Source organism: Dinoponera quadriceps, unplaced genomic scaffold, assembly GCF_001313825.1.
Source record: "Dinoponera quadriceps isolate SergipeBrazil2010 unplaced genomic scaffold, ASM131382v1 scaffold386, whole genome shotgun sequence".
NCBI classification, from domain to species: Eukaryota; Metazoa; Arthropoda; class Insecta; order Hymenoptera; family Formicidae; genus Dinoponera; species Dinoponera quadriceps.
The window spans coordinates 453,542-470,216 of record NW_014554505.1 but is presented as its reverse complement, the minus strand read 5'-3'; the positions used below and the strand labels follow the sequence as shown (position 1 = coordinate 470,216).

Here is a 16,675-nt window from a genome sequence, read left to right as displayed (position 1 = left end):
GATCTTGCGATTCGTTAATTGATGCGTGAAGCGCGTACACGGAGAAGAGGAATTAACTGTATACACCATGCAGTTGTTGTAAATAACTGTATATACAATGAAAATTTCGTTACCAGACCTAATTCTTAACCGTGGTGATAAAAACTAGCTAAATTAACGAAATTTGTATCACATGAACAGCTAATTTTTACCCGTGGGAGCTAGTTTTCCGTGAGTGTGTGAGCTAACTCGTTTTTCCCCGCGCGACTTATCGCATTCGACGAATTAAATATGCGGCCCGCAGGAAACTGATGGGACCGGCTACGAATATACACACCGGCAAGTGTATTTATTTCGCCGTAACTGTGGTGTTATCTAAACTTCAGTCGGGCTTTGGAAGGATTCGTGAGAGTCAGAGCTCGGCAGTCAACGTGCGTTGACCAGCCGTGTACGTCTTCCTGACTGATAAGACGCCGGATTATTCGAGTGATGCCCAGGTACAAGGAGACTCGGCACCGAGCACGCCTCCACAAGCGCGATCGCGCTTTTTTCCCCGTCCGCGGGAGTAAGACGCTCGAAACGCGGAAAAAGCGGCGATAATTTATACTTTATCGGCGCGATTGTAAATACGGGGAGTTTATTCGCGTTCCTAAATCGCCGGGTATATAATATAGAGTCGGTCTCGGATATCTCGCGCGCGTGGGTGGTGACGTTTGTCACGATTTAAATGTCTGCGCGAGACGGCCCGTACTATCGATTTTGCTTCGGAGCTGAGAACTTTTAAGGGTCATAAAAAGACGATAAAAAGACTCGACGGCGATATTTTACTATTTTACTAGACGTCCTTGTCGGCCGGGAACCCCCACGTGGAAATGCGCGACGGAAATCGTACGAGAATCGTCGAATATTCCGTTATCGTGGGATCTCGTCGCTCGTAGCGCCGAACTCCCCTCCTCCCGCCCTTCCTCCATCTCTCTCTTTCTCCCTCTTTCTCGACACGAGATATATTTTGAAAAAAATAAAGGGACAAAAGTTCGCGAACGCGAGTTCGAACGCGCTCGAGAGCGCATCGAGTCCGATCGAGCGATGACTCCTTCTTCTTCTTCTCCTCCTCTTTATTCTTCTTCTTCTCCTCCTGCCTTTTCCAGTTCTTCCGTTCGGCCGCGGCTGACGCCATTAATAACGTACGAATTTTTCGAGCCTCGACAAGACAAATTGGCGCCCAATCGATGGTGGCCTGGTCTCGATTAATCAAAACTCGGCCGTGTACGAACGCTCCGCCGTTCATTATTCCGCTTAATTCGCTACCAAGGTAGGTGCACCGGTAACGAGTTTTATCGCGCCGACAAAAGTGCCGTTTAATCGACGATATAGTATATCCGAACCCGCGTTTCGATACCGGCGTATATATGTGCACATATATATGTATATACTTTCCGACCTGCGAATTCGTGTTTCTTATCGCGCCGTGTGTTATTGGCCGGATTTTATGTTGCGTTTAATCATCGCGATCGGTTACGATCGACGTCGCGTGATTCGCCAGAAATTACGTTCCGCAATAATGTTGAAGTAGACGCGCTCACACACACACACACACATTGCACTAAAAAATATAGACATTTTTTTACCTTCAACTTGACGCTTATGTTACTTCTGTTCTGACACAGTTCGGAACGACACGAAAAATAAAGTTTGTATGTTTCTCGTATAAATTATATTCCAGCAGCAAAAAGCGATAATCGTACACGGAAAAAAAGATGCTGTTCGATCGATTAAATTTCCAACAGTAGCGTAATTGGAATACATTTTTTTTTATTCAATGGAATCATTGAGACTACACGGGAAAAAAGGATTGGCTTCGGTAGTTAAATTTTAGTTGTACCATACGGACACCTAAAGCTTTAATAGCGTAATTTTAATTGCTGCACATTTTTGGCTGTTACTGCAGCAATTGAAATTTACGTTGCTAAAATTTTAGGTAGCTATATATTACAACTAATTTAGATAAAATCTGCAGCTAATCTTTTTTTTTCTATATGTATACCATATTATATTATTTCGATAATTAAAGTATTCATTTCAAGGATATCACTATTGAATCAAGAAGATTTATTCCAATTACGCGTGCCGTTGGAAATTCTATCGATTCAACGGCATTTCTTTCCATGTACTAACAAAATTGAACGTGAGAAACCGCTCGACGTAATACGAATTATTCACGCTGAACACGCGTCTTTCCCAAAGTCGATTATTTCAATTATTTCGGGCCCAGGCTCGGTCGCGCGACTGTCAGACTATCTTCGATAACGAAAGGATGACGAAACACGTATCTACGAATAGTCCTGTTCCCCGCGGAGCCTTCATTTATCAGACTCTCGCCGCTTCCACCCACGACGCGGCTCCCCCCCCGCCCGATACCAGTCCGATCTCCCGCGTATTCGTATCCGGTTATCGAGGATCTGATAACGCCGGCATAAACGTGTTAATGGCGGCACATCAGCAGGACGCTGCGTTATTACCACGCGAATACAATCCGCGAAACGCCGCTCTCCCGGGTGGCGGTGCTCGGGGCGGTAAACCGCGCGTCGTTTCCTCTCCGACACGCGGATCTCCCCGCGCACGCCCGTCCCGCGATTCACGTTATTTACAGGCGTAGTTAGTTCTTATCCCGCGGGATCTCCCGACGAGCTCTAAACAACGAAGAAGACTACGACGACGACGCGGCTGGACCGCGCGCGCGTGCAAAAGCCATTACCGGCAACTCAATTATCGTTTAAAGGCGCTCCTTCGCTTTTTCGCTCGCTCGCTCGCTCGTTATTGTTAAAATTCCGCGTCCTCGGCCCGGCCCGAGAGTAGCCCCCACGTCGTCGCGAGGAACGCGAGTAGATAAGGATTGATTTATGCGAACGGTTCCCGCCGGAAAATAATTAACATCGCGCAGATCGATCTGTCCATCCCCGAGAGAGAGAGAGAAGGAGGAGGATGTGAAGGAAGAAGAGGTGGAGGAGATCTTTTCTTCTTTGTTTTTTTCTTTCGAGCTCTCTCCGCGTCTCGAGACGCGAAATCTCTCGCGGTCACGCCCGTTAGGGAATAGCCGGCACGCTGCCGTACTTACGCGACGACGGCGAGGTAGCGTAACTGACGTTTAACGAGCTCGAATTTTGACGCGCCTTATTTCCTCGACAGTCTCTCGCGCCATTCCTCCGTTCTCCGTTCTTCGGCGCGCGCGATATCGCGGACTTCCGAGCACACATAATACACGTTAGACCGTTAACTTTCCCATGCGGCGAAAGAAATGGCAATGCGAGTCGGTAATAACGGATGTATTTCAGGAAGCCATAATGAATAATTATCTCCGGGTAACGCGCAATTTCAGATTTTGTTCCCGGTGCTCTCTGCTTCTTTCGTCTCGCGACGAGAACACGACTGACGTTGGGGTTTAATAATTGGATTTCGCGAATATATCTCGGAAGAATGCGAGTGATCAAGAAGAATAAGATTGACGAATCTCGGCCGGCGGCGATTGATGGTTCCTTCGGGAAACAGTTTGGCGGCCCTCGTCGCGTGGAAAGAAAATCTCAATTTGTGTAACGGAATGGGGACCGAACGAAAACTCGACGAGGAATGACATCTCTGTTATCGAGAAGATTTGTGTGAAAATTTAGCTGCATCAAAACTTAAAAAACAATATTAGAAATTCGCCCATAGGAATCTTTCTGTTCCTATAATCGAATTTTTATCTTCATAAAAAGTGCTAGAATCAAGTAAACGTAATTATCAGCTTCTTAAGTCAAGTAAAATATTTAACAATTTAAGTATATTTTGATAGCTTGTAGTAAATATTTACTTGAACAGAGTAATACCTTGATTTGTAAGTGAATTATTGAATGCAAGTATAAAATGATTCTAAATCTAAGAGAATATTTATTAGAATTAACGTAATATTTCTTTCCATTAAAAATATAAATTCGGACACTCTCAATAATACGAATTTAATATTCGTTGCAATTGTTTTAACACATACCAGTAAATGTGTACTTATAATATCGCGAAGAAAATATCATATTACAAATAGCCAATTATATTTCTAATTCTAGCAAATGTTTGCCGAGGAATATTGGAGTAACTATTTTACTTGGGTCAGGTAAATATTAAATGGTAGCATTTTTTTTTTTCGTTCAGTGCACGCGAATCGAATTTTTTTCGTGCGTGCATCACGATTTCCGCACGCAAACAAAGCATTTAGAAACGCGATAAGGCTGGATGGTATCCCGGCGTATCGCGCGGAAATACACTTGTTTATCGGAGGCGAGCTCGCGATACTTGGCGGAGAAGCAGGCTCGAGTTGCCAGAAGCGCGGATTTCGGTCAACGATCTGTCAGGATGTCGCGCTAAATCGGATCCGTCCGCGGTCCACGTGCCGCCTCCTCCGTGTTGCTTTTGGCGGCCCTTTTCACCACGTCGTCATTATCCGCGGTCATGCTCGCGGCACTTTACTTACTCTCCCGCCGATCGCCCCCGAAGCCCGGCGGAGGGAGCCCGAAATCTCGCGCCGAGGTTCTTTTGTCGGCGCGCTTTCGTTTTCGCGCCATTTTTGGCGAGGCCGCTTTCGCCAGTTATTAGTTTAATTTGAGATATAAAGCTGATGTAACCCGCTCGCAATTAGTTACCGACCTTATCGATTGCTCTTTACGAGTCGCGCGAAGGCCGCCCGAGAAGACCGGCACTTTCGAAAACGCGCGCGCGCGCGCGGCCGATTTATCATCGCGCGCGCGCGCCTCCAATTACGTTTTCGCGCTGGTTCGTCCGATATCCGGTGGGATCCCCGTGGAAGAGAGGAAAAGAGAGGCCGCGTCTCTCCTCCGCGAGAAACATCGGCGGGCGCACTCGTCAAGCGGGCCGATACGCCTGAGAAACGGATATCGCGGGAGGATGTCCGAGAGGGAGACACCGGGGAGAAAGGGAAAAGGAAAAAGAATAATTTAGAGGTCCATAAAATAGGACAACGCAACCGTGAAATTTAACGGCCGCGTACGCGGCGCCCCGGCTAGCGTGTCTGACTTACGAAAGTTCGGCGCGCTCTCGCTTATCGCACGGCGGATACTTACCGCGCCTTTACCGAATCGTTACTCACGCGATCCTTATCTGCCGCGGGATCGACGTTTATTTTCCCCGCGAGAGCTGAGAGAGAGAGAGGACTCGCGAGAGAGACGACCGGGTGTACGATTTCCTAGCGGTGCCCGTCTCTCGAACCGTCGCTCGACCGAGCACGCGCGCGACCGTGTGAAATAATGCCATAAAAGATCGTTATCGGATTCCTGGCGGAGACAGAGAGCCGCAAGGGACCGGTAATTACGTACGGAAACGTCCTTCCCCGCGGATCCGCGTTTCGATCTCGACGCGACCGAAGATCGACCGGCCACCGAAACACCCGCTGATCTTTCGCGCAAAAATTCAGAAGCGTTCTTAAAAGAAGATATATATCGTTTGGAAGGCTCGGAAAAGATTGGATTTTTTCGCGGTTTTTTTTTTTTCATTTTCTTATCTGTTTACGATAAAAAGTAAATGTGGCAGGTTTTAACCGAACACACTGAGAAAAAATCCCTTAGGTACCAGAACAAAAACTCTTTTGTTATTTAAAGATCTGTTACGGGGAACGTTACTGTTGCTAATCATTTATCATCACTTGTTAATTTAGCAAACTATTACCAAGCTAATACTGAAATGTTGATTAGAGCGGCGAATTAAAAGTGCAGATTATTTACTCCCACTACGGAATCTTTTGTTGTCCCATATCTACAAACCACTTGTTGCGAGTACTCGATGTCTCGTTAAATTAACAACAGTTTTTCTCTCAGTGCCCACGTGAATTTTTCCGAACGAATCTTTCCACCCTTCGGACAGAAACCTTCGGGGAAGAAATCCGCGGAAAATTGGAAGGAGGCCGTGTTTTCTCCGATCCTTCAAAACCATAAAGAAGGAAGTACTCCCTTCTTCGTTTCATCCCCTCATCTTGAAATTCATTAGTTCCACCGCGACGATCGTCCGCGCGCCTGCCACGTGCCGCGCGTGGCATTAAGCTCGCCGCGCGGCTAATACACCGCGTGTTGTTCACCCGTCGTTACCGATTTGCGTGTAAATAATTTACGAGTGTACCGGAAGCGAGCGCGCGCGCGCGCGAATACGCTCATCGACGGCGAGAGATTATCTGCGAAATACCGTTATTAAGGGGACGTTATTAATGAGATACCGACCGCTCGCGCGAGGCTTTGATGTAATGGTGGGTTTTCAAGATAATCGCGCGGGCACACTCTAAGCCTCGCGACGCGACGACGGGACGTGCGGGAGAGAAGACGAAGAAGAGAGTGAATGAGAGAGAAAGAACGGGCGTGCGAGAATAAGAGAGAGAGAGAGGAGCTGACGGGAGACGAGGGTTCGAGCGAGAGGCCTGGCGAAGGTGTCGGTGCTGGAATGCGGTATTACCATATCCAAACCTGACGTAACTTTCGTTGGGCAGTGACCTAGAGACGATCCTTTCGCGTGCAACTGCGTCTCATTTACGACACGCCGGCTGTCTCGTTTCGCCGTTCGCGTTTCGCGCATCCTCGCTCCGTTCCGCTCCACGTTCCGCCGCGCGCGTGGCTTATCGCGCTCTTCGATGCGCCGAAGCTTGCGCGCGCGCGCGAGGGGAAAGGTGACTCGCGTAATGACCCGCGATGATTACCCCCCTTCAATGATTAGCTGTCGTCAGCTTGTAACGGAGATTCGATACCTGTCTTCCGTCCGCTGCTCTTGTATTTTTCCCCGTCGATGGGAAAATATTCCCGCGGCTGTCTTCTGAAAACTATAGGCTTGTCTTATCCTTTTCGATTCAATCGTTTCCTTTGTTGATTATATTGAAGAAGGCTCGGGTCCTACATTGTCCCGCTTACCTCGACGTTCTCCCCCCTCCGATGATCAACTCTCGTCGACGTGCTACGGAAATTCAACGCTTATCGTTCCATCTGCTATTCTAGCCATTTTTCTCGTTAATCGGGGAATGTTTACGTGGCCGTCTTCGGAAGATATCTTTACGTTTGTTTTGTTCTTAATATTTTTTTCATTACTTTTGTCAATTACACGAAGAAGGCTCGGATCCTTCGTCGGCCCCGCTTTCCTCGGCGCTCTCCACCCGGGCTCCTTGTTTTGCATGGTAAACAGTTGCACTTTGTTACGCAAATTGCGCGGCCCGAGAGACACGTTGTGACAAAACTCGTCAATTAAGTATTCCCAGTGTTAGCTGACAAGTCTAGTGGCGCTCGCTCGCCTCGTTCGCGAAGAGTGCCGCGTTTGTTGCCATTAATAATATCGTACTGCAGGCTATTGCGACGCTGGCGTCGCTTTTTATTTTCCCTCGGTTAATGCAACAGCTGGTTAGAGATGACGTCAGGCGACTCCTACGTAGCCGCGAGAGTAGCGATGTACTCGACTGTGCTGAAATCTCCGCGGCCGGGAGATTACTCAACTTTGGATCGCCAGATTCTCGTCCCGCGATCGTGCTGATTCGTCGTCTCAAATCCGCGATCGTTATCGTTTCGCATACTCGAGTCAAAATTTTAGTTCTAAACTAAGCTCTGCTGATTTCATCGGACTTCAGCCAATGACGGTGAAATGCGGCTAAAATATTGAAATAATCAAGCATGAAATAATTCTTGAATAAGTGTTTCTATAAACAAGCCAAAATTTCAACTTAGCCCGTTATAAAAATCGGTGCGTTAATATTTGGCCATCGTTACGCAAGGAAGGTCCAACTCGCGTCAAGTGCGTTTCGAGGAAAATGAAGACGAAAGTTTGATACATGATTTAAAAGGTATAAATATAGCAAAGATATAGAGGTTTTCTTTTTACAATTATTCGAGCATTCAAGCATAGTCCTTTTTCTCTCTTTAAAGATATTCATTGACAAGCTTAACCCTCTAAAAAAATGGATAAAAAGACGCAATTAGTAAAAAATGACACAACTGGAAATAAAAACTGTTTTTTACTTAATTTTAGGCGCCCATAAGGCTTGCATCTTTTGATTTTGCGTAGAAAGACGTATAAGCTGCCCATTGGTAGCAATATCTCCAAAATCAGGATTTTGTGATGTGGATCCTTACATAACCATGGCCGTTTGATTTTTTCAACCGGGAGGATCGATTACGTATCTCCGTGGTTAATAAAAGAAACTACCCGGTCCCACCGCCAACTCATCATTTTTGTTTAGAAGCGGGAAGGAATTTATTATTTTATTTTGCGCCCGCCTCGAGGAAGAGAGAGATTTATCTCGAACAGTACTTTGTATCGGGTGAGAATTCTCGCGAAACTGTCGTGGCGCGACTTCCACCGTGATTTAAAACTCAGCCAATTTGGCAGGTGGCGATGTTTAAACGGCAAGTATTGTTTACACTTTGCCGAGCGGCCATTAGTTTGTATCCATCCTCGCGGTTCGCCGCTATCCGTACGCGTCGCCCACGATGCGTGTGTGCGTGCGCGCGCCAAACTCCGGCGCGTCGCCTCGTCGTGCTCGAAGAGAGGCAGTGTTTGTCAATCATCTCGTCAGGCCGACGAGTGTTTGCGCTGTTTGCGTAGCCTCGAGTGAGCTGGTTAATGCTCGCGCGATAAATGCACTCGAGTGATTCTTCGCCGCTCGTCTTCCTTTTTCTCTTCCCTCGTCCTCGTCGTCATCCGGTGCCGGCTTCTTCCTCGCGCACGCCAGGATAACGTTGTACCGTTTAAGCGCGACGACTTTGATTTATGGGGAAATCGAGCGTACAACCGTGTTACGCGCCGGCGGGAGCAGCGCGCGCGAATCCGCGGACACCGGGCAATATTTTCGCCTCGGATGTCATAATCTCGCGAGGATCGCGCGTTCCGACACGCGTACTCGGTCTTCTTGGCTGCACCGGCTGCAGCCGGATCGCCGGCGAGCCTTCCGCCGTTAATTTCGAGCGTCCGCGATATGCAGATTTCTCTCCTCATCTAGCGTAGGAAATTGAATTACGCAATAATCCCCTTCGCACAGGCGGATCGACGGTAATGCGCGTATCCCGCGCGGTTGTTACACGGCGAATTGATTCATCGATTCGGAAGTAACTGCGCCGATCGAAAACGAGGGTCGATACCTCTCTTCCGCGAAATTCGTTATCTGTAGCGTTCAATCATCCCGGGGATCGTGTTGTTCGGATCGATTCGTGGACGATGTGATGCGCATCTTCGCGGCAGAAGGAGAACGAAAGAGAGAGAGAGAGGGAGAGAGACGGCCGCTGTACGTCGTTCGCTGCACGCAGGAGGGCAAAAGGAACTCGAAGGCTTCCTCCCTTTCGCGCTCTCAAAGGCATCGGAGCAGAGATCAGATAGGGCACCTCGGCCCCGCGGCCGGACTACAAAGTGATATCCGACGGAGATATTGTGTGTGCACACCGTGTTCGCCGATTACGTAACTCCGCGGCAAGCGAGCGGCTGATTCACCGCACGACTACTCGCTGAGGTAAAGGAAGAGAGAGAGAGAGAGAGAGAAAGAAAGAAAGAAAGAGAGATGATTCCGAGCAGGCCTGACGGCGATGCAGGCGAGCCTCGGGTCATCGTCATAATGGAAACGCGATGATAAACGTACGGAAACGCGATGACGAACGACGAGCGGAGCGGAACGGAAGCGTGATCGAAGAAAAAGGGCCGACGGTGTTCATGAAGAAGAGAGAGAGAGAGAGAGAGAGAGAGAGAGAGCGTTTTCCGATCAACGATCGATCTCATCGTCGACGCGATCGCGATGTTTACGGAGGTTCGCGCGAAGAGTACACACGGCACGATTACGAAACGCGCAGCGGTAAACACTTGTCACGGTCCGTGCGGTTTTAATTAATCAATTTGCATTAATCGGGCCGCACGGTCGTGTCGCGTCGTCAAATAATTGGCCGGCGAAATAATTTAGCCGACCGTCACTTTGAGTGACGGACACGACGTGGAATAATTGAAAAATGATGCTTCGCACGAAAGTTCGGAGAGAGAGGGAAAGGGAGAGAGAGAGAGAGAGAGAGAGAGAGGGAAAGAAAAAGAGGAGGAGAGAGAAAGAGAGCGTTCAGGGTTTAATTAAGTTTATAAATGAGCCCATTAGGTACGCCGCGATTTTTCACACCTGCCCCGGCCCGTTTCGCGCTCGACTAGGAGCTCATCGATAGCCGGCGTTCAAACGCTACGGAGCCCTTCCGATTTATTTATCGTCCGTCATCTTTATTCGACTCGATTTTCTTGTTTATCCAAAAAATCTCACAGTTTCCTCGCAACACACGTCAATATTGCTAGCTAGTCTCATGCTTGTATTAATAGTCGTTACTTAAAACTCGTTTCAAATGAGATACTCAGATTTGAATTCCGAGTTAGCACTGAATTCTTCAGTTGAATCGCAATTACAAGTAGAATGTCATGCATGCATTGTGAAATTTAACTGAGAGACTCGGATCCAACTCTGGATTCAGATCTAAGTATTTTACGTGGGGCAAAATTCAAACAACGACTATTAATTAACACCGGCTTCAGAGGTTCTATTCTGGACAAGTAGCGGGCGCTAAGTGCGCCGTTTTAATTCTAGGTTCTCCTTCTTTATACGAGCTTCACGACGTGTTTCAGCTTGAGAATCAGAAAAACGCATTTGGTGTTCGATACGCGTCCAAAACACGACCCCAGGTTGTGACCCCGAGATCGTTGGAGTGGCAAAGGCGCCCTTGAAACGCTACAACGGCCGGTCCGCTTTTCGGACGATAGTCGCGAACCTCCCCTCGGCCCCTGCTCTCTCCCTGCCTCGAATCTCGAAGCTCGGAGCGATGCGGAGCGCCGATCTTATCTCGAGCGCGTACATACATACGAGTCCGCGTACACGCGATATCTCGATCGTGCCTCTCATCTGCATGCCGCGCTGTAATAATTCGGAGCTGGGGCCTACGACGCGAGCGTGTGCGCGATACGTTTATACCGGTCCTCTTCGGGCCGCGCAGAGGAGAAAACCGGGCCAGGGATCGATCTCGCCCTCTTTATCTTTCCCCCCTGGTAGCGGCCGCTCGTCGTCGTCGTCTCCTTTCTTCGGCCCGACCCGGCCCAGCCCCGGTGGATCAACGCGTATTCAATTACCCCGACAAAATCAGCCGAGATCGCTCCGACTGCGAGAGAGGTGGCGGCCATTTATATTAATTCACGCCGGGCGATCTCGAGCGTTAATGACAAACACTCGTTTGCCGTGGCCTGACAGCTCGCTTGTCGTAATCGATACGCTTCGCTTTATCTTTCTCTCTCTCTCTCTCTCTCTCTCTCCTCCTCTTTCTCTCTTTTTTCCTCTCCTTCTCTCCTCCGGCAGAAATGCAGTTGGAGTTACGGCTCTTACGGTCGATTTTGCAGTAGCGCGCGATCCCGGAATTCGCGTGAGATTGTGGGCGACGGCTTCTTGGCGCGCGGCGTTTTGCCAGTGGAAAAGGGAAGAGAGAGAGAGAGAGAGAGAGAGAGAGAGAGAGAGAGAGGGAGGGAAAAATTGGCTATGTAATCGGGAAATTAACAAGGGGACGTTGTTAGGCGCGTTATTGGCAGTGTTAATTCCGCCTCATCCCGTCGGTGTCGTTTTCCTGGTTTGCCCAGGCGTAAAATCTCCGCCGACGACGCGCACCACGAGNGGGGGGGGGGGGACGTCTCTCTCGGGTGGCAGAACGGCGTCGACGTGGCGCCAGATCGCGCGAAAAAGATGCGCTCCTACTAACTCTCCTTCGAAAGCGACTCGCGTCTCGGCCGTGCAGTTTACACAGGCGGGATTGCAGAATTAATTATGCTCCGAGACGTTGGCCGCGCCGCCGCAGCCTGTCGGCAATATCATTTAGCGTATTTCCGGCGGAGCGTTTACGATCCTTTTTTACGCGACTGTCTCGGCTTTCGTCCGCCGCTTAATGTCCATTCTTGCAATTAGTAATTATGCCCGTTGCAAATCCGATTGTCCGCTTGCGTCGCGTTTACGTTACACGTCGCGAGTATCGAAATGCGTCGTGGACGGCACGAAGTCACTCGGCGAAGCGCAATTTTCATCGCGTAATGGCAATTTTAATCGAGAATAACCGAGGATTAATCGCGAAAAATAGCTCGTAATTCAGTTGGATAAGTTATGACAAACTCCTTTACGAAGCGCTTTGAAATTGTGACACGGACTCGATGAAGCCCGAGCCGAAATTTCAGTTCTACATTAAGTCTTCGGTGGCCTTTTATTGCGCTCCCTTTGACGCTACAAATGGGAAGTTATTTCCGTTTTCTCTACTTGAAGACTAAATGTAGAATTTAAAATTTCACCTCGGGAGGTCTAAATTCGTAGTTTTGTAGCGTCAAAGGAGCATTATTAGCGCTTCTTTGATGCTACAAATTGGAAAGTTATTTCCGTTTTGTCCGTTTCAAGATTTAACATAGAAATAGACTTAAATAAACTTAATATAGAAGACTTAATGTAGGACTCAAATTTCAACTCGGGAGGAATAATATGTTAAGCTTATGAGGCCTACATGCGTTTTTTTCTCGTTTAGCCCGTTTCAATACGAAAAATGCAACGACCATGATTTTTACAATTTTATCGTGATGCAAGTCTCAGAGACCTATGATGTTACTCCGACGTCAGGATGATCGGTGTTGTGTAGACTCAACGGATTATTTTAATGAAGGATTCTCAAGTCGACAACGAAATTAGGCGGCGAATATTTCCGCGGCGCGAATCGCGATTTTCGTCGGCGCGAGGTGCGCATCGGAATGAGATCGTCACTTCGCAGTTGGTACACACACGCCCCTTCGCTTTCCTTCGTCGATGTCGAGTTATCGACCTCGGGGTCGATTTCCGCGCGTAGGTGGACGGAGGGAAGCTTTCCCGGCGCGCCGCCGCTCTTTCCTCAGTTTACGAGTTTGCGCTTGCGAGGCGATTCGCGCGTAATTGCAAACCGATCGGGCGGGCACCGACGTCTAGAAAAACACTCGTCTCGCGAAGACGAATGAAAGGGGAATGCGAGTGAAGCGAGCGAGCGAGCGAGCGCGTGGGTGTGCTCATTGATAATCCGACGGCGGATGTCAGTGCGCGACTGAACAGCCGACGAGTAAACGCAACCTCGCGCGCGAAGAAGATTCCCGACTTCGCCGAGGTGTTGTTGAGCGCGTCAGGTATGCTACGAGCACACAGTTAGATGAGAAGACAGAGATGACGATACACACGCGTCTCTCGAGACGCGGCTCGTAAAATGGAGCCGCGGATGGGGGATTTTTCCAGTGAGGACGACAGGCCAACAAGGATCGTCGCTGGATGTTGGGCGTGATCATTGAAATTTCAGCGGGAGGAAAGATTATTCGACAGACCGCAACTAAATAATTTAATCCCGTGTACTGTGTATTCCTTCAATAGCGGTGGTCACCGATGCTTTAATATACGTGGCTTATTAAGCTACGTATAAAGTATAATTAATTATATCTACTGAATCATTTGTACAGCCAATGAAGACCCAACGAAATCGAGTTAACGGATATATGTATCTCAAACTACACACAATTTACATTTTACACCTCACGTTTAATATTTCAACTATCAGTTATACTTTTGTACAATCAATACAAGTCAGCCCGAGAGTAGTCAGCACGTTGATACCCCTTACAATAGAAAACTTGGGTAAACGTAGCGATATCATTTTTCCGGTCACGTTTCCCCGGCAGTTACGCTTTTCCGAGAGGGAAGAGAGTCGTCTCTCTCGTCGTCCGAGAATTCTCGCTCCGTCTCACGTTCTCGGCTGCTCCCCTCGCGTAACAAAGTACCGAGGCGCATTATGAATCTCAATCGCCACGCGCCGTTCACTTTCGCCCGCGTACACGCTGAAAGAAGGAGGGAAAGAGCGCGCGAGCCGGCCGCCCGGTATGCGCTCTCTCATTTGCCTTCGCGAAATCTATTTTCTGAAGGCGCACGAGAATTAAACGACCTTGCGGACGAGCGAGCGAGCGGGGCTCGACGCGGGCCACCTCGAGAGGGAACAGCTTGTCGATCTCCCGAGAGGAATGCGTGGGCGCGTTCATTGATAGCGCGCCGCGCTGAGAGCCGATGCGTAACCGTTCGCCAAGGCGCTGCACGCGTCGTCGTGTTTCCACGTTTACCCCTCCCCTCCCCCCCCCCGGCCTCGTGCCGGTGAATTGAATTTTCACGATACACTTCGCTTCTGTTCGCACGTCGTGCGAAAACGGAAGAGCTCTTTCTTTCTTTCTCTCTCGCGAAGACTCTCGACGTCGCAACCGTGGCGTGGTCGCTGAGTGAAAATTAAAATTCAGCCCGCGTGTGCACGCACGTCCGCGCTGAGCACGCGTATGCAAACCACCTGTCCTCGGCTCTCTCGTTTCCTCTCATTCTCCTCCTCTGTCTTTCTCTCTTTCGCTCTCTCTCTCTATCGTCCTTCTTCCGCTTCCCACCTTCCGTTTTTTCCCGACCGCGTATTCGTTCCTCTCTCCGTCTCTCTTTCTCTCTCTCTTTCCCTCCTCTCCCCCTCCTCTCCCCCTTTTCCTTCTCTCTCTCGTTGTCAAACGCGACACTCTCGACCAGATGAGGAGGCAGTTTGTACCTTTGTACGTTAATTGACAGTTAATTGGACGATAGGGTCAGACCGGCTCGGGTAATCCGGACTCGTAAATGCCGGATTGTCGTTTCGAGTGCAAACCGCTCGCTCGTTCTCGCGCGTTCGTCCGCTCGCTCGATCGCTCGCTCGGCGCGTTCGTTTTTCATGTTGGAACCTTCATTAAACGAAATAATGAAGGCGACCGAGGAAGAGAGAGAGAAAGAGAGAGAGAGAGGGGGAGGGGGAGAAAACTGGATTAACGGACGTGCAGCGTGCCTCACGACGCTTCGTCTCGTCGTAATAAGCAGATTAAGGGGACCTAACCAATTCCCGAGCTTGAAAAAATAATTACGAAATCCCGACGGGGCAGGGTGGAGGGAGCAGGGAAGGAAAGACGTCGAGGTGAGGCGGGGGTTGGGAGGGGGGATTAATCTGACGGCAGTATCTGACGGCGGACCGGTGGAGCAACGGCGAATTAATTTCGTCGGTGCAATTAAGATATCGTTTGAAGGTGGACCGTGCGCGTCACGATCGATCGTACCGTGGAAAAGCAGGCCGGGGCGCGGTATGCGCGAGCTGTCAAATTCGCTAAGTAACATATATACATACATACATACATACATACATATGTATATATATATATATATATATATACACACGGCTTCGCGCTGCAAACCGGAACCGACGCGCTCGAAGCTCACGTGTTTATTACGGTTATGCGCCCCTCACGTACGCGGTACACGATATAAATTTCTTAGTATATTTCGTAAATACCGTCGTATATTCCAAGCGTCGGTGGTACGCGCTCTCTCGCCGGTGGACTTCGTCGACGTCGATCGGCAGGATCGAGCGCGCGGTACGTCGAATAATTTATCACCAACGACGGACAACGCGTCGTGCGCGCGCGGCGGGACGTTTACGATCCGCGAGAATTAAAATCCGAGACTATCGCTCCCGTCGTACGCCTTTATTCGATGCGGAATAAACCTTATTCATCCTTTGGAGTTTACGCGCTTAACGCGCGACACGTGTCAAACGCCGGCTCTCGGTTACTGTTATAATACGCGCCTGTATCTCTGCGTCTTTGTCTCTCTGCGGCGCGCGGCCGATGATTTATGAATATCTCGGACGGGAGGTTTTTTTTTTCGAAATGCGCCCAACGCACGCGGCCGCGCGAAGGCATTTATTTATGACGATAATGAAAGTGTGTCTTTGCGCGCGGGACAGACGGCGGCGATCCGAGCCGCGACACTTCTTTCGTTCCTACTTGGGATTTGTCTAATGAGTTGACAAATCGAGGCCAACGCGGCGGTAGCTCGATGCACACCGGACTCTTTGCTGTATCTCTCTCTCTCTCTCTCTCTCTCTCTCGCTCTCTCTTTTTCCTCTCGCTCGCTCGCTCCAAGTTCTCTCGGTAGGGGGAGAAAATACTAGGAGAGACGCGATTAAACGCGAGGTGAGGAGGAGTGAAGGTGGCGTTGGAAATGGTGGTCGTTAGTACAGTGGCTCGTAATTAATCGTGGCTAACGAGACGGGTAACGAAACACCGAATACCTCGGAATTTTCCGGCTGCTCCGCACTTTTGTATCTGTATCGCGCGCATTCGAGAAAGAAAAGATTTTGCTGCCGCAACTTCGGTCACTGCTGCTAGATGTATGAATGCCACACCTAACATATGTCCCCGAGTAGAAATTTTAGTTCTACAGATAGAGTTCTCGAACCTTCAAGATTCTAATTAGAGCATCAAAACATCTTCAGCCAAACCATGATTAGCTGCGCCAGCAGCTCTCTTCCTCCCCCCCCCCGTTCAAGTGAACTTTCCGCGAAAAAGAGACCCTGCCCCGCGTACGGCGGGCAGTTACGTTGCAACATTCTGCGCGGCGTGTAATGGCGTTGTAACGGTAGATGTAAACGTCAATGACTCGTCATGACCAGCAGTCGATCACCGATTTCACGTGGCCAGATCGAAGACGCCGATAGCGCGTGTTTTGGCATAATCATCCTTCATTAGCATGACTCCACGAAACGCCCGCCCGCTCGACGCGCGCCCGCTCTCCACGGGGCGGATACACGTGCGCATGAGC

General features: G+C 49.3%; 1 protein-coding gene across 5 annotated transcripts in view; it reads left to right on the top strand.

Moving 5' to 3' along the window:
• LOC106751606 (MKL/myocardin-like protein 2) overlaps positions 1 to 16,675 on the top strand; it is a 275,296-nt gene that overhangs the window by 99,873 nt on the left and 158,748 nt on the right. The gene's annotated exons all lie outside the window — the stretch shown is intronic.